The sequence below is a fragment of the Molossus molossus genome, unplaced genomic scaffold (genome assembly GCF_014108415.1).
Source record: "Molossus molossus isolate mMolMol1 unplaced genomic scaffold, mMolMol1.p scaffold_m16_p_21, whole genome shotgun sequence".
Lineage (NCBI taxonomy): Eukaryota > Metazoa > Chordata > Mammalia > Chiroptera > Molossidae > Molossus > Molossus molossus.
The window spans coordinates 39,818,093-39,837,136 of record NW_023425357.1 but is presented as its reverse complement, the minus strand read 5'-3'; the positions used below and the strand labels follow the sequence as shown (position 1 = coordinate 39,837,136).

The window sequence follows — 19,044 nt, the reverse complement described above, 5'->3', positions numbered from 1 at the left end:
TTGTGGGTTAGTTTTGTTTTGTTTTTCTTTCCAAAACCTTACCGTATGATCAACGAACAAGCCTTCTCCTTTACAGCAAATAAAATCCCTCTTTGTGAAATAAGAAACTTATCCTGAAAGATAAAAAGGCCATTGCTTTGTTTTTGTTGTTGTTTTGCTTTTCTTTAAGGATCCTACAAAGCATTAGGATGGTTTACCTTCCTCTCGTTGAAATGAAAGCTATACAGAACTCTTCAAAACTGGCTGTGCTTAATTTCTAAGTGGAAAATAAATCTAGCAGCTTGCCTAGAAGATAAATTAAACTCAAGTACTTTCTATTTAACTTCTGACTCTTTCATTGATACCTCATTCTAATTGTCCCTATTATCTAGAAAAATGGGAAATGTCAGCTGTATGTCCTGTTGAGGATTTGAAAGGGCTGATGAGATGAAGAGACCCATGTGACTTGGCAGAAATGAGATGCTCACCATTCCTAGGCATAGCCCTAGAGGGGATGCATTTCATCTGCTGAGCCAGGCCTCAGAGCCAATGAGTGCAAAATATGTTAATGCGAGAGGGAGGAGTTGGCCACACAATTGCCCAATCAAACTGGTGCATTTGAGGGAAGTGCAGTTCTGCTTCTTGAAGAGTGTTTTCATTCGTGAGTTTATTCCCATCACACACACTGACCAGAGAGAGGTCAGTGGGTGGGGGAATCCCCAAATTGAAGTTTGTCCCAAAACAGACCCACATTACAATATGAGTATAAAACACCTGGGACATCACCGAAGATTTGTGGGACCCAGTTACAGGATGACCATCTGTGTTACAACAGCTCTTGTGGGCTGTAGTAAAAGCCTCAGGCCTTGTGTCGAGGAAATGATTTTGTCAATAATGTAGCAAATTCATTCAGAGAGAAGGTAAAAGAGGAGAGTGGTACAAGATATAAGCTAAAGTCAGACTTCCCAAGAATAAAAATGTCCATGGATTAAAGAAACAATATGTCGCCATAGGCAAGTTACTCGTCTTCTCTAAAACTTGGTTTTCTCCTTTATAAAATCATAGATATTAACAGTACCTGTTACATCAGGATTTTGCAAGGACTGAGGGAGGTGATACCTTTAAGGACCTTATGCACCTGGCACACTTAGTACCTGCCAGCTGCCATCACTGTGACTTTCCTCTGGGGTAACAAGTCCCTACTCTTCCTCCTTTTGTGTGCAAAACATAGTTAAGGTCTCTATTCATAGGTTTAATAAGTATTCACTGAGAGCTTATTTTTGGGTGAGATACTGCGCTTGCAACAAGGAGCCTGCTGGTCTCCAAATAAGTTCAGCCCTCAACAACCTCCAGATCTAGCTGGGAAGACAGAAGACGAAATAGACAATGATAGCCCAGTGTGGAAATCGCAATAAATGGTGTATAGTCTCCAACTACTGACGTGCTATCTAGCAGACACCAGAGTTCAGTCTCAGGGATCAGAAAGAACTTCTTAGAGAAAGTGGGGTCCAAGCTCAGATGCAAAATGAGCAAGAGCTAGCCTGTGAGGAGAGAGGGTATAGGGCTTTGGGGAAATGACGGTTGTGCCTTATGGTAGATTCAAGAGCGGATGTGCATAGTGAAGGCTGGGTGTGCAGAGTGCCTGAAAAGTGGACCTGGAAAGCAGAACAGTGGCCCCATCCTTGCAGGATCCTAGAAGTTTGCTACAGAGTTCAGAGCTCTATGATTGAAGGGGATTAAGTAGGGAAGTAACATGACATTTAGGCTTAAGGACATTGTGCGGGTCTTACAGGGAAGATGGACCATGCTGGAGCTGACGAGGGAACAGTAACTTTGGAGGCCAAATGACTCTTTTAGGTGGCAGTTGCAGTAGCTGGGAAAAAGAGGACTTGGATAGTGGGAGCAGAGTGGGACAGAGAGATGTAACAATATTTCAGAGGTAATCAGAGTAGAATCAAAGGGAACCAACATGAAGAAGTTGCTGCAGGAGGTAAGGGATTGAGAGGCAGATGGGATTTCCGTCTGCTTCTGACCTGGGTGAATTCCGATGCTCCCCTGAAACATGGCACACAGTGAGGGGTAGAAGAAGAAATCATAACTTGTATTTTGCATCTGTATTTAAGGTACCTGTTGGACATCTATGTGGAAATGAGCTATAGATAGATGGAAATGAGCTATGCACAGATAGAACCCTAACGTGTGGCAAGTCACACTGGTATAACTAATTCCATAAAAATAGCCCATTACCACCGAGCAGAAGGAGAGGAGGTAAATGGATTCGTAGAACCCTAAAATATAACAACTGTTTGCAAGCCTGGTCCATCTACCTTGTGACCCAGGAAAGAGCTCACTTGCCTCAGGGCGCGCAGACAGTGACTGGCAGAGCTGGCCCTCATGCTTATGGTCTAGCGTCTGTCTTTTGAGGTCTAATAGGTTCAGACTGCTAGCAACCTCTTTTCCTTTTGTGATGTAAGCCACCTTGTTCATTTTTAAAGAATCCTTTTCAACAGAAGGAAAGGGGGAAATAGCCACATGGCAGTCATCTTAATCAGACTATCCAGCTGAGTCCCTGCTAAAGAATTATAATTCCCTAGTTGCTTCTTCTCCTCTGAATCTTCTAGTCAAAAAATCCATCATCCTTGTATTGGTGCAGAGTAGGTGTTCGGCAAACAGAGCCCAGTAGCAACATGAATAATCACATCCCTGAAAGCCCAGGAAAGCAGGCCCACTTGCCTCTCAGACTCTGTTCAATGTGGTGAAGGTTCAAGCCCAGGCAGGTGAAAGGATGGACCCAGGAGGCATCCCCTCTCCTCCAAGTGCACTGCAACATTTGGCTCACTTAGTAACGTCGGTCAGCTTACCTTCTTCACCCATTGGATACTTGCTGCCAATTTCTGTAACACACTCCACCCATCTGATTGGTCACTCAACAAATGGCAACAGGAATGATTTTCCACAGGGTCACTTAGCTGAAAATATAGTGATTACTACAAAAAAAAATAAAAAGGGAAAGATCATTAGTAAGCTAGAGGTGACACCAATAAAGTGATACCCTTTATGACACATGGGCATAAGACAGACTTTTCTCTTAGAAAGTACCAGTCCAGCTGTGGAAAGAGGGAGGCAAACCAATCATCACAACTGTGTGCAAACTGGGTATCCCTGGCCGTGACCGCACAGGCACCACAGGAAGGCACGATTAGCCGTGTGTGCATTCGGTGCTTGAATTAAAACAATAAAAGCAGTCATACACCCAATGTCTTATGATACGCTATGTATCTCATAGGCATTCACGAGACAACTAGCAACAGGCCTGGTGGAGAGATACAAAGTCTCAGAGCCAGTTTCTGATAAAACCCACTTGGGTTATTGGAATCCAAGGCAAATACCTCCCTTCCTAAAGTGAGAAGTGCTCTTCTGGTGCTGCCAGATCCTTGTGGAATGACAGGCTCAAGGGCAAAGAAGACAGGGGTGGCAGAGGTGACTGGAGATGCCATGCCCACACGAGCAGACCAGAGCACTGGGCGGACAGAGTGCGATTCTTTATCGGGACTACTCTTCTCCTCCTCCCTCCAATCCCCCACACTCTGGAGTCTGTGGGGGCTGTGCTCAGCCTGGATTCTCGTCTGATTCATCTTCATATCTCCTAGCCCAGAGCAGCTGTTCCATGTAGATTTGCTGGACAAATGAGAAGAATATGGAGTGCCTGAACAACCACTGTCTTTGAAAGGCGAGGCAATGGTGGCTGGCATAGCTTCCTCAATACAACAAGCATTAAGGATTTCTTCAATGTCCTTCATCTCTAGAGCAGCTACCTTCTGGGATCAACTCAGCCTGCATTAAGGGCTTCAATAGCTTCTTACTTTGACTTTACTTATATTTTTTTTTCAAATCCACTCTTCCTTGTCTCATCTTGGTTCCATCTAACAGGTCCTCCCATGCAATACCTTCTCCAGAAAAATAACAACAAAAACAACAGCAACAGCAAGTAAAAGCCCTTCCTCATGAAAGGGCTGCAGGTGAATTAAGTCTAAAATTTGTTCATAACACCTTGATTTGGTAACTGAAGCAAGATCAATAAAACTGCCCTACTGTGTGCTATCCCCAGGATATCAAAGACTGAGTAGCACTGAGGTGATTTCCAGATGCACAGAGCCATGGAGAAGAAGCCACATGAATGAGGAAGGACCCCACTTGGCATTCATTTTACAGGTTGTAGCCAGTCTCCAAAAATGCCTGGTCCCCAATGAGCCATACCCCCAGATACTCATGCACTTGTATAGTCCCCTTCCCTGTGATCCTGAACTGTCCCTAGGTAACCAATAAAACATGGCGAAAGGGAGACAGTATGCTTTCAGAACTGAGTCATAAGAAACCTTGCAGCCTGTCTGGTGCTCTTGGAAAACTTGCTCTGGGAGAAGTCAGCGACCACCACAGAAGTCTGAGCACTCTAGACCTCCATGCTGTGAGGGGTTTAGCTGACCATGCAGAGATGCTGCACAAATTGGCCCAGGAAACTCTAGCCATTCTGGGCATCCAAGCTGAGGTGCCAGACGGTGAGTGAGATGCCACTTTGGACATCCAACCCATACAACCTTCATGTGACTCCAGCCATCTGACTACACAGATGGGAGACCCTAACAAGAACCATCTGGATGAGTTCACTCAAGTCAACTACAAGAGATCATCAATTGCTTTCATAAGCATTTGGGGGTAGTATGTTACTCAGAAGTAAATAACCAAAACATTATAAACAGAAATGGAACAGGCCTTTGCCATCGGCCTCACCACTGTGTGGCACTCCATGTCGCAACACCCACCTCACCTTCTGTTCCAGGGGTCTGACTCTAGCCCAAGGCGGACTGCCAGTATCACCCAATCAGAATTCAGCAGGGCAGATTTCACAGCCTGTGTTTCTTTTGGTTTCCTTTCCCAGCCAGTTAATAACACGGCTGTATCTGCAACCAGTGTGTTTTTAAAAGTTTCCTTCTCAAATCTATGGTAACGAATTGAACTCCCACATTCCCTCCCATTCTTCCCCCCTGCACCACGGTTCCCGTAAAGCGCTTTCACCGAAACGCGCGAAGACGAAGAGCTCTGGGCTGTCTGTGATCTCTGATCACAGCGGAACGCTGGGGAAGGGGAGCTGTGGCTTCTCTGGAACATGTTGGTCCACGACACATTTCTTAGCAAAACAAAAAAATGAGTATAAGATGTCTAAGTTGTTTCTGTGCTTTTAGTAGAACTGATGGGGAAAAGAGCTCACTGAGTCTAAAAGGCTGAGTGGGTGGACTGCAGACCTCTCCTTTCTAAATAGTGTCCCTGCTTGGAATGTGCATTTTCCCTCCTCACCCCACATCCCCAAGTCCCCAAGACCTAGAGTCCTGTGTTCCCTTCTGAGCCAGAAACACACAATCCAGCATCGCTGCATCCACCCCAACCTACTCTGAGGACTCTCCCTTCATTTCCCAAGGCTGGCATGCCATCTGGCCACCGCCTGCTCTCAGACCCTCCGGTCACCGTGTACCCTGCCCACAGCACTGAGCTTCTCAGAGGCATAGGCACTACATGCCACATATTATTTCAGAGAGATCGGGAAAAGGAACACTGTGAAACCAAGACTGTAAATTGAGATGAAGAAGATACTGGCAAACATACAGAAACTAAGGAGAAAACTCAGGGAAGGACAGAGGTGGCTTGTGGCAGATTTCTTCTGCTGGGTTCTAGTCCTGGGGAAGGCGTGGCAGGCTGAAAGGATATGTGAACTGCATCAAAGCCCCACCCACGCCCCATTGACACGTGGCTCAGGGTCTCCAGGGCACTGACTGCACAGTGAGGGAACAGGGACAGGGTCACAAAGGAAAGGACTGCCACTGAGGGGAAGGCGCATCCCAAGGAGACAGTGGCAGCTCCATTTCACAGACAGGGAAACTGAGGCTACGTGATACATGCCCAGGAGCACAGAGCAAGGATGAGCACAGCTGGACTGAGTCACTCACAAGCCCCTCCCTTGCCGCCAGCTTGAAGAACCCACAAGGAAACCCACTTCCAGGGTGAATCACACCTTTTCCCCTGGCACGTGTCCACAGACCATTTTTACTTTTTGGGATAACAACACAACAGGGAATTTCAGGTATTTTGATACGAAGTTCCCTAAAGTGATCATTACATATGTTACTATTAAGTAAACAAATAAAATGCCAGATTTTGGAAACTTTTATTAGGCAAAAAGTCAAGCGATGGCCCATCATCTCTGCTAGCAGAGAAACGCCGCATTGCTATGCTGATGTCGCTGTGTTTCCCACGCTCTGCAGACAGGACCTGGGCAGCAGAAGGGCAGGAGACCCAGGGTGCCCTACAGACGGGCGCCTGTCCTTCTGTGGGTGTCACATGTTGTCAATATTGTCAAAGGGATGAACAAATGCAATTAATAATCACCACTGCAAGTTTTTTCTTTCCTGTTTTCACCAAAGTTCCAAAACAATATGGTGAAGCACATTTTGTAAGATAGGCTAATAGATTATAAACTTTTCTAAAATAGGGGAAGCAGTAAGCTATTGAATGTGACAGGACAGGACTTAAATGCCTCCTCCAAGCAGTCTCACTGTGGGCAAGCAAGAGCTCTCGGAGTCTCAGTCCACTCACCATAAAATGGGGATAATAACTGTTTTGCAAGATTATTGCGATGAAAAGTGACAATCAATGCAATACCTCACCCAGAGAAGGCACTCAATAACAGGAGATGTAATTATAAAAAGACAGACTGCTTTTTTTCAATCGGGCATGCTTAAAACATTCGTTTTACCTTTTATTGTATATTTGATATTCACAAAGCCCTATATGCAATCATATAATTAATATTAATGCATAAGTGTTTTCCACACCATTTCTTTTTCAGATGAGGAAACTGAGTCTCCAAGTTCACCAGCTCAGCTTAGGTCTGTGCTCCCGCAAGGGTGTGAAGTGTTGCCCATCACTCACGCCTCCCTGCAGGATCTCCAAGGCCAGCTACTCACACTGTGCAGGGTGACACCCAACATCTGACTGTAATTACAAGAAAACACCCATAAAAATTTCTGGGCTCCAAATGGATTTGACACAGCAGCCCTTTAAATCACACTCTCAACACGATTATCTTCATTTCTCTTCAGTGGTTTTTCTAAGTAAGCTATGCCTTTAGAGGCATTTAATAGAAATGACAACCTTCGCCGTTTTTGCAAAGCACCCGAAGGCTGGCATAGAGAGAGTCCATTGTCACCATGGTAATTACCGCACAATACCTGATGGCCAATGGACAGTCAGGAGGCTCAGGCAGCAGCTGAATCCGGCATTGTCCAGGCCTGATAAAAAGATTAGAAGCCCTGAAAAGCTGGGGAGCAGGATCTCACAGCTCTTTTGCTGGGCCCTGAAAGGCCCATTGTGCTGCCACCATAAATTCTGAGTTCCCCGGGCACTTGACAACTAAAGCCGGGGACAATAGAATTCTTGTGTCCAACAACACACTCCTTGTCCAATGGCAGTCTTATCAGCCACATTTACAAATGTCTTTCATTGTACTCAAATAATTCCCTATTAGAAGAGCTATTGGGAGCAGAACTAAATAAATATTCACAGCCTTTGTAATATCTTTGGGAAATGAATAAACAAACAGTCATCTAGCATATGAGCAAACCTCCTGCTACTCTACATGGTATCCCTATTTCTCCCCCAAACGATGGAGTACCACTTTCTCCCCTTGAACATGTTAACAATGGCAATATTGGAGGTACCCATTTTATTTGCCACCTACTATATACCCCCAATATATATATAGCCCTGGTGCTTCTACATGCATTTTTTAACATTAGTCTCCCCAACACCCTGGAAAGAGCTTGTTTTATTCCATACCTACCTCCTAAAAGAGAAGGAAAGTAAACCTCAGAGAAGTTAAATAACTTGCCCAAGATAACAAAGCTAATTAGCAGCAGAATGGAAATTCAAATCTAGATTTCTCTTGTTCAGAGGCTCTGCCTTTCCATGGTACCATGATGATTACTCTCCTGAATAAAAAAGAGATAAAACTTCAGACTAAGGGGGAAAAAAATCTAAGCACACCCACTATAAAAGTCACAAAAATATATTGAGTCTATTTGTATTGTTAACAGAACCTGACAATTCTTAGAGTAAAAGGAAAATAAAAAACCTTTTTCCAAGACAGTATATTTTATTTTGGCCCTAAAATGCCAGAAATTTTACTTTTAAAACTTTGGGAGGTACAGTGGTTGTTAGGTGGCAAGAAAACAAAATACATATAACCAAGCTTTGGCAAAGTTTCAGGGACGTCCACGCAGTCCATCGTAGTTTCAGAAAGAATCACTGGGGTAAACGAATCAAGCAGGGCACACACAGTCATAGATGCTTGAGAGCATTTACCGTCTTCTCTATCTTATTTCATTTTACCTATTGGCCTCCTTGCTGTGAATGAACAAATATCTCAACATTTAACAATAGTACAGATGGACAAACAGAAACTCCCTTCTCAATGAAAGCCACCTTCTAGAAGGATGGCCATCTTTACATTTTTTAAAAAAGCGACCATATTAAAACTCTAAATGGTTTCCTATCAGGTCAGATGTCCACACACATTATCACAGTTCATGCGTCTCCTTCCCTGGCCTGCCCCAGCCTCCCCTCCTGCCCAGGTGAGGCTGTTCCTGAGCCCAGCAAGCTCCACACCTGTGTGCCTCTCTGCACACTGTCTCCTCATCTGAACTCCCCTCCCATTCACTAGTATGTGTCACTGGGGCCTGCGCCTTACCCCAGGTGTGGACTCAGAGGGCTTCGGAATCCCTCAGTGTGCCACGCAGCCCACAGACAGAGCTCCTTGTCATTAAGGCAACGCTGCATCCAAGGAAGCTCAGCTCCTTGAAGACCAAATCACATCTCACACTCATTTTCTCTGCCCTCGGTCAGGGCACTGCTCACCTCTAGAGCACTTGGCCTATTGGAGAAATAGATAAAAGGTAGTAGTTAAACAGTAGTTAAACACCATAAAACTGTATTTTTTCACATTTTAAAACACTGAAAATCTACTGCCTTTTTATCTACTTGATGTCAAATGACAAATGTAAAATCTATAACTTTATAATTGTAATAATTAGTCTTTTTTTTTTTTTTTTTTTTTTTAAGGACTATAATGATGTATTCACTTGGCCCCGGTGATTCAGCTTGATAAAAGTAATGCAAGCTGTTTGGTTTATTTTCTAAATTAGGTAAAATCAGTAAAACAGGCTATCATTTTGCAAACAACTGGTTATTAACAAGGCTGTGTGACCCATAGGTACAACTTGACTGACATGTGTTGGTATAAGCACTGAGTCTGAAAAAGTGACCAATATTTCCCAAATTCATCAGATGCCGAGTGAAGCATCTATTCACCTTTGAGGGTCTGTGGGCATCACTCCCGTCCTGCACAGTGACGCCAACTCTTTCAGCTCCTCTATGCCTCCAAGAACAAGTTCATCCAGACAGACTAGAGAGGTTGCTAACATTATTGAGAGTTTGCATGTGCCACATGGTGGGCTAAGAACTTCCCTATAATAATAATGTGATTGTCTAACTATCCTCTAGGTCAGGCAGTGAGATTTTCTTTATGTCATAATTAGGAAACTGAGGCCCAGGAAGGGTGACTCCCTTTGACTCACCAGTAAGAGCCAGTAGGCAGTGAAGCCAGGATGTGGACACAACAGCTTGAATCTATACCAGTTCATCCAACAGCTCTTGTCTGCTGCTTTCAACAGACATAAATTTGGACACTAATTTAGGCAAGTAGTCCAATGATTTTTTTTTTTAAATGATTCATGATGACATCACTTTACCAGGCTACAAACAATGAGTGGGGGTGAGGGGAGAGAGAAACACCACTAGTGAAGCATCCCCAAAGGAAATGAAGAACAGCAAAGAGCCTGGGCCTGTGTGGCTCAGTGGTCTGGCCCATGCACCAAAGGGTCACGAATTTGCTTCCTGGTCAAGGACACATGCCTGGATTGCAGGTTTAATCTCTGGCCCAGAATGAGGGTCGAGTGGGAGGCAACTGATCGATATGTCTCTCTCTCTCTGTCCACTCTACACCCCCACCTTCCACTCTCACTAAAAATCAATGGAAAAAATATCCTCGGGTGAGGATTAAGAAAAAACAAAAATAAAAGAACAACAAAAGACTTTTGACCATGATCCAAGGCCTGAGCCAGTATTTCTTAAGAGTTAATAAAATCTGGGCAACATCTATCAACCAAGAAATCAAACTATTGGCAAATCTCCCTATTCACAAAGTCAGAGACATATTTACACACGCAGACAGAGAGACACATACAGTTTTCTCTATGAGCTAGCAATAGGCTCAGTCTGCTGATTCTTCTCACAGTAAGGACAGCAGGCTGCACCGTCCACAGCAACACAGCTGATCTCTGATATCACAGAAGAGGGTTCTCTGGGACCACTATGCTCAGAAAGAAAGAAAATAAGATTTCTCTCAAAATTAAGTGGGAATGTCCTTCTGCAATATAAAATTAAGTTAAGAGAAAAATGCCATTTTATTTACCTCTTCATAGACGCATTCTGAAGCTGTAGACTTTACAAATTCAAATTGTCGAGAAGCTCCACCAGGGCAAGAAGCACGAATGCTCTCTTGCCTATTGTGTATCAGGTGGACACAGGCACAGGCTAATACTCCCACACAGCTTTAGAACAAATAAGCTGGTAAAAAGTGAGTCCCTGACATGGAGGTCTCACCTATGTGCAGGTGTCTTGGAAGGCCCGCAATGAGTAGTCACATGTAATTTTCTTAAGCACAAATGTGAATTTGGCCACAGAGGGGCTGATGTGAGCCAGCAAGCCAGCAAGGGAGTCTCGCAAGAGGGCACACTGCACCCTCATCACAACTCATTAACTACACGGGACTCACCCAGAGTTGGCAGGGGAAGTGGGCCATGAAAATGGTTCAGTTATAGTTTGCTGCACTTCTTTGGTGGAAGAATACTTTTCACTTGTATGCACAGATTTTGACATTCTTGAAGATCTTGGGGAAAATCAAGTGCCAATATCAAGAATCTAATGTTCTTGTAGGAAGATTTATTGATACTATTCCCCCAGGAATCACCTCCCAGGCATGCGTGCGCACGCGCACACACACACACACATTCTGGTCCATTTCTTTCCTTTTCATCTTTTTAAAAACTTCTTCGAATGGTTACCAACAAAGTCTACTTTTACCAATTCCAATGATATAAACTGAGAATGGAGAGAAAAATAACACGGTCAATAGTTACACAGAGTCGGGTCATCATCTTACTAGACAGCTTGGGTCACTGGAATGAAAGTGAACAGGAAAACGGTCTGATTTGTACTTGAATCAGAGGCTCTGAAAGGTCATCCAGTGTAATGTCCACTTATTAAATGTCTACCTACGGCTTCCAGGAAAGCCGGGCTGGATTCTGAGAGGTTTTATTTACGCCTTCATGGCTTTGCTATCTGCAGCTGTCCGATATTGTGAGTTACACATGCACATGTTGGTCACTCATATCTGGAAATATTTAAACCACATTCCTATCCAGCAACTGATAAAATCAACCTGACACTCGGTCTGGGGTGAGTTTGAAGGAGAGTAAGGGTCTTTCCTCTGCTAGTCTAGGGAATTCTGTAATCGAAGCCATCGGGCCCCCACCTCACAGCAGCTACCTCCCTTCAGCAGAGTTCGGAGCACACTTGGGGAAACAGTAAGCTAGAGGATGTCTAGGAGCCTTTCCCTCTCCAGTATTCAATAGGAGCCTGTCATTTCATGGGCTAAACCTAGAACCAAGATGAAGACAACCTTTAAGAGGACACTGCAGAGGCAGAAGGTCTCCCTTTAGCTCTCAGGTGAAGTGTAGACGTGACCAGGTTTCACAGTCCCTGACCAGATGTTCTGGTTGCCTGGGGGAAGCCAGAGGACCCCACCAGGAGCCAAATCAAGTATACATGTCACTGAGCAAGCAGGGAGAGAGCGGGGGGACATGCTGTGGATAGACAGACACTGGCAGGACGTGCAGCCCCTGCTGGGGTGCGGGACTCTGAGTGGGGACAGCTGCTCAGAGCTCCATGGCTCAGGGCTCTTCTCTATTTTCAAAGCAGACACTGTGACACAGCTCAAGGGCTGAGGACAGGAGACAATGCGTGCAGATTACGCATGCTCTTGTTTGTGGCACAGATTTACTGTTCCCACCTATTTATTAATTGATGTCATCATCATCAAAATTTGATCAGTGTTCTGTTTGAAGAATTCAATATAAAGAAGTCCATGCAATGCTGATACAATAGGAGCTCACAAATGACTCACTGTTGTTCTTGGCATTGAACGACAAGGAGTCAGTACCTTTACAGCTCTTTCAGTGCTGATCTCGGCAGAGAGAGTATCCATTTGCCGTGATTCCTGCACTAATCTCTCTTTTAACATAGAAGGCAGTCTCGGGCTCAAGGTAAATGCAATTATAGTTTCCTTTTAATTGTATCTATTTTGGGGTTAAAGAAGAAGTACTAGTTTCCTATCAATGATATACTTTTCTTCAAAATATTTAAGCAGAATGAGTCCAAAGAAAATATTATGTCAATAACAGCATGGGTGGTGGCCAGGTATTGTGAAGACATATAAATGACTGAAGGGTGGGCAACACAATCTGTCGCACTGTAATTCTTTTAGGGACAGAGACGTGGAGGCCCTGAGTGGAGGTGGGTGAGCAGCAGAGCCCACAGAACCCCTGGCTCCAGTATCCCCAAGCCTCTCTACAGTTCCCGCATTCACACCACGGGTCAGGGCTGGCGTGTGAGGGGACTGTGAGGAATGGCCTCCCTTCTCTTCCAAGGGCACAGGCAGAACCAAGGGCGACACACATGCCCGTCCCAATGTGGTGACAGAGGCGGGAGCAGAGTCGAATGCCTCTCCCGACATCTCGGTCTTCATGGAGGAGGAACGAGGCTGACAACTCAGCAGGCAGAGTCCACCCTGCCTGCCCGATAACCTGTCATGCACTGCGACATGCATTTTACACACACGTCGTATTCCAAGGGCCACCTGCAAAGACACACCCAGCACAGACACAGTCCTGCTCTGCGTGACAAAGGTGAGAAAAGGAGAAAGGTGATCCTGCCCTAGGCGATGAGCAACATCCTTAGAGCAAATAGAAGGAGAATTATTTGGCACTGAGAGTGGTCCGGGCACGGGAGGAAGGACTCAGTTGCTGGCAGGTGAGGGAAGGGGTTGGTGGACGATGCCGCAGCCCGGCAGCATCTCTCTCCCAGGGGGCCATGAGAGCCGGCCCATCCTCCACATGCCGCTACATGCTCACTCTACACCACGGGTCTGCTCAAGCTGCTCCAGTTTCAGAGCTCAGGGGTCCCCTCGGGCTCTCCTCTTCCGTCTGTACCATGGCCGAGCCCCCTTTGTTCTGCGTCTCATGCTTTCATGGCTCATCGCATCCACGTGAAAGTGAAAAAAGCTCAGACACGGAGGATGGGTCAAGTACCCCAGTTACTCATTACTCAGCTTGTAGGGTTCAAACCAGGTGACGGGCTCCAGAGTGCCCTTCCTCACCATCCTGCTCCTTCCCAGGGGAAGGCCCTCATCAGGCACCTGCTGGCATCCAGGTCACTGGCTGGCTCCTCCAGGAGCCCACTGTCTCTGCTCAACCTGCATAGTGTCTCTCTTTTTCCAACCTTTGCTCCTGTGGCTGTCTTTGCACAGAACTCGTTTCTTTCTTCTTCTTTATAAACATTTCTTTGTCCTTAAAGGCCCTAGCCAAATTGTTACCTCCTGATAACCTGCCTTCCTTTCCCAACTTCGCGCGCACACATACACACACACACACACACGCGCGCATGCACACCTCACCACAGTATCAACTCTCTCAACCACATATCCTGTCAACCCGTGTTCCTTGAGCATCTACCATGTGCCAATACTGATGAAGACACTAGCATCCAAGAGACAAGGCTGCCATTCACACAGGGCTCTCACCCACATGGTAGAGGGCAGGGTAAGAAAGTGAAGAGAACAGCAAACAATTAATCTTTTTCTTAGGCCCTCTCTACAGCAGCACACACATACCTAGTACAGAGCTGATGCTCAGTCAGTACCCAATGAAATGAAAGGCAACACACACTGCTTCCTACACTTTGTCAATCATTTGGCCATGTCCAGGGACACCTTGCTGCTTCAGGGAATCATCTTCCCAAGCATCTGCCTGCCACGCCATCCCTATGAGTGTAAGGAGAGCAGGAATTTGCTTTCTGATTCATGTACAGCACCAACCACATCGTATCTGCATTTACTGCAAACCACCAACACAGAGACCCAGCTGTGAAGCTGGAGGGACATCAGAAATAACAGGGCATAAGTGCCAAATGAAAACTCAGTGTTGATCTCATCCAGTGAATTTACTAACTGTGCTTGGTAGAGCCTGGGTCTTCAGGGGTACCCGGAAAGGCTGCTCCAGGGGCAATGGTAGGTGAAGGCAGTGTGGGGAGGTGGTTTTGGGACCTGCACTTTCCCACTTTCTTGCATTTAATCCACAGGAGCTCTGCTTTGTGTGTTTTATACATAGTAGGGTTCAGGGTAAGATTTTCTTTATAGAAATTTACATGGAATTCAGAGGAAAGAAATAACTCGGGGGAGTTAGATGACTCCTTTGAATTTTTACGGAACCCCATTCTGAACTGATGTGCATGTTTAGATGTGGACAGAAGTATACAACAGAAGACGGTGACTAGACAGTGACAAAACACATGTGTAAAGGGAACAGGTTGCATATTAGGAAGTGGAGGTACAAGGGTTTGGAAAGAGGGGGTGTTAAACCAATCACGGGACATGCCTTCAAAGAGACAGAGGTCTCCCTAGCCTTACTGACCTAAAACGCTGCCATCTCTACAGCTCTGACTATTTATTCATTTATTCTTTCTCCCACTTATTCAGTAATTATGCATTGAGCATTTTTTTGTGCCAGTCTCTTTGCAGAGATAAACACGTAGAACTGGAGCCATGTTAAGGTAAGATAGAGGGAGAAAAAGGGAAGGGAGGACGAAGAGAAGGAAAGAAGGAAGGGAGGAGGGAAGGAAGGAAGGAAGGAAGGAAGGAAGGAAGGAAGGAAGGAAGGAAGGAAGGAAGGGAGGAAGGAAGGAAGGAAGGAAGGAAGGAAGGAGGAAAGAGGGAAGAAAAGGAGGGAGAGAGGGAGGGAAGAAGAGTATAGTAACTTCAAGATAAACTAGCCAGTAGAATGGGGGTCCTGAAACGTCCTGCCTTCTTTATCTTCCTCGACACACTGGGGCCAATGGCTCATCCAAACCAAGTGCAGTGTTAGAGAGGAAGTGGGTGGGTGAGGAGAATGAGTAGAGCTCCCAAAATAGGATATGACTGAAGAAAACAAAAGGAGAGATGATGGCATGGTTGGATCTATGAGACTGTCTATTTTTAGTGTCCTACAGAAGATTCTCCACGGTGACCTTGCCAAATATGATTCAAACAGAGCTAATGAGAACTCTCTTAGCTTTCTCTCCCATCCGCAGCTCTCAGCCGTTCCAGTTGTCTCTCCTGAAGTCCATGGGCCAGGTTAGCTCTCCTAAGCAACTCATTTAGAACTTTTATTGCTGTGGTTGTTTTCTTCTGCCAGCTAAATGCCACCCTTTTTCAGAAAAGAGGAAAATGCTCCTAGGAATTAAGAAAGAAGCTCACTTTCAATGTCATCTTAATGTTTTAAATTTTAAGCAATAAAGAACACCCCAGAATTCTGATGTGACTAATTCTAGGTGTTTCTGTGAATGTTTTAGGTATTCTTGTTTTCATAGGAAAAAAGAGCATCTGAACTCGAACCAGGTGACTCGCACAGAATAGCTGACTTGAAGTGTAGAACCTCCCAGATATTGAACACCTTTTATGATCCCATTCTATTTCACCCAGATTCCCAATAAGAATTTACCTTTTCATTCACATGAATTCAGAATTACCTTGCTGTAACAAGAGTGTGTTTACATAAGACAGTGCAGGGGAGGAGGAAATGGCGGCGGAGTGAATGGAAGTTACATAGATGATCTCCCAGGACCAAATGGGAATTACAACTAAAATAAAGCCAAATCATCAGAAAAAAGCAACAGAAAAGTAGCAGGACAGGACCATATAACCAGGGACACTGGAAGGATCTGCGGAGGTGCAAGAGGGTGGTGGTCTGGAAACCTACACACAGCAGTGGTCTCAACTGTGAACAGTGCCCTCGGGGATAAAATACAGAGCCTGATCCACAGTGCAGAGGGCCGGAACAGAGAATTGGATTGCCTACAGCCACTCACCTGGGACTCCATCAGAGAGAGGACGGACTGAACTGGAGCTCTTTAGGAACACCCGAGATTTGGAGGGCACTCAGAGTTTTTTCTGAGTCATGGCCACAAAGGACAGCAGCCAGCTTGCTCCTTCCCAGAGGTGTGGGGAAAAGCAGCAGCCTCTCCCTCAAGATTCAGCCCCTTCCAGGTGAGGCAAAGAAATGCAAATGGAGGCTCATTAACAACCAACACCTGTCCCACCCTCTGGAAATCCTCTTACAAAGACAACCAGGGCTACATTCCAAGACCCTGAGTAACTGAGACTAATAGCCTACAGGAAAAAAGCTAGAGGATAACTAAACCTTTTCCAGGCTTGCAAATCTACCCAGGAAAGTAAGACTTGATGGTGGTGTTTAACGTGGGCACACCCAGGCTCATCCAAACCCAGTAGAGGGAGCCAAAAACAGCAGAACACCAACACCCACAGGGAAAATTTGGCAGGTTCCAAAACCCACTGATATAACTAAAATGGTGAAACAAAGAAACAAATCCCAAAGGAAAGAACAAGAGAACTCTATCGAAGATGAGATCAATGAAATGCAGTTAAGGAAATTATCAGAGGTAGAGTTCTGAGCCATGATCTTGAGGAAGCTCAACAGCATGAGTAAGGACATCAGCACCATGAGTAAAGATAGAGAAACAATGAAAACCAACCAAGTGGACATGAACAATGACAAAGCAGAAATTAAGAACACATTGGAATGACTAACCAGCAGAGTAGAGGAAGCTGAGGACCAGATCAGTGAATTAGAAGACAGGGTAGAAATAAATCAACCAATCAGAAAACCAATTAAAAAACAGGAAGACAGCTTAAGAGAACTGTGGGACAACTGGAAACGAAATAACAATCGCAACATAGGAGTTCCCAAAGAAGAAGAAAATGGGCAAGGGTTAGAGAATATATTTGAAGAAATAGTGACAGAAAACTTTCCTAACTTGGTGAAGGAAGAAGGCATTCAAGTTCAAGAAGCACAAAGAGCCCACAGTAAGAAGAACACAAACAAGCTCACACCAAGACACATAATAATTAAAATACCAAAAATTAAAGACAAAAAGATAATCTTAAAGGCAGCAAGAGATAAGCAACAGGATACCTACAAAGAAACCCTCATAAGGTTATCATCTGACTTCTCAACAGAAACACTACAGGCCAGAAGGGAATGGATGAAGTAATCAAGGTCATGAAAAACAAAAATCTGAATCCAAGACTATTCTATGCAGCAAGGCTATCATTCAAAATAGGTCAAATAATGAGCTTCCCAGACGAAAAAAAAAAAAGGCTAAGGAAATATATTAGCACCAAATCAATACTGCAAGATATGCTAAAAGGACTGCTGTGATTAGTGGAAGAAATAGGAAAAAAAAAAAAAAAATAGAACCACACTAAACAAAAATAGCAATAAATAAGTACATATCAACAATAACCATAAATGTAAATGATTTCAAAGCTCCGATAAAAAGATACACAGTAGCTGATTGGATAAGAAAACATGACTCACATATATGTTGTTTACAAGAGACCCAACTCACAACAAAAGATTCACATAGGTTGAAAGTGAAGGGATGAAAAAAATCTTTCAAGCAAACGAAAAGGAAAAAAAAGCTGGGGTAGCAATACACATATCTGATAAAGTAGATTTAAAAATGAAGGCCACAACTAGAGACAAATAAGGCCACTACATAATATTGAAAGGATCTATCCAACAGGAAGATATAACCTTGGTAAACATACATGCACCCAATATTGGAGCACCAAAATATATTAAAAATCTTCTGGATGACTTTAAAGGAGAACTCGACAGCAATACAATCATACAAGGGGAATTCAACACACTGCTGACATCACTGGATAGATCATCTAGACAAAAAATTAACAAGGAAACACAGACTCTAAATGAAGTGCTAGATCAAATAGACTTAATAGATATCTACAGAGAACTGCACCCTAAAACTGCAGAATTCACATTCTTCTCAAAGGCACGTGAGACATTCTCAAAGATAGACCACATGTTAGGGCCCAAACTAAGTCTCTACAAGTTCAAGAAGACTGAAAACATATCAAGCATCTTCTCAGATCACAGTGGCATGCAACTAGAAATCAACTGCAACAAGAATATGTAAAATCACTGGAAAACATGGAGGATAAATAGCATGTTATTGAACAATGAATGGGTTACCATGGAGATCAAGGAAGAAATTAAAAACTTTCTGGAAACCAATGAAAATGAACACACAACAACACAAAATCTATGGGATACAGCAAAAGCAGTTCTGAGAGGGAAGTTCATAGCACTACACGCCCACCTCAAGAAACAAGAAAAATTTCTAATTGATTATCTAATCTAACAACTTAAGGAACTAAAAAACAAACAAAAAGAAAACCCCAAAGCAAGTAGAAGAAAGGAAATAATAAAGATCAGAGCAGAAATAAATGACATGGAGACCAAAAAAACAATTCAAAGGATCAATGAAACAAAGAGCTGGTTTTTTGAAAAAATAAACAAGATTGATGGACCCTTAGCTAGACTCACCAGGAAACAAAGAGAGAGAAACCAAATACACAAAAATCAGAAGTGAAAGAGGACAAATAATAACTGACACCACAGAAATACAAAGGATTGTTAACAAATATTATGAACAATTATACGGCAATGAATTTGACAAACTAAGTGAAATGGACAAATTTCT

The 19,044-nt window shown here is 44.1% G+C and overlaps 1 protein-coding gene across 1 annotated transcript in view; it reads right to left on the bottom strand.

Moving 5' to 3' along the window:
• The window catches only part of CDH11 (cadherin 11), a 149,481-nt gene that overhangs the window by 81,553 nt on the left and 48,884 nt on the right, over positions 1–19,044 (bottom strand). Inside the window, exon 2 of the mRNA XM_036275464.1 lies at positions 2,841–2,966. The gene's annotated coding sequence lies outside the window, so the exon portion shown is untranslated. The remainder of the gene's footprint in view (positions 1–2,840; positions 2,967–19,044) is intronic.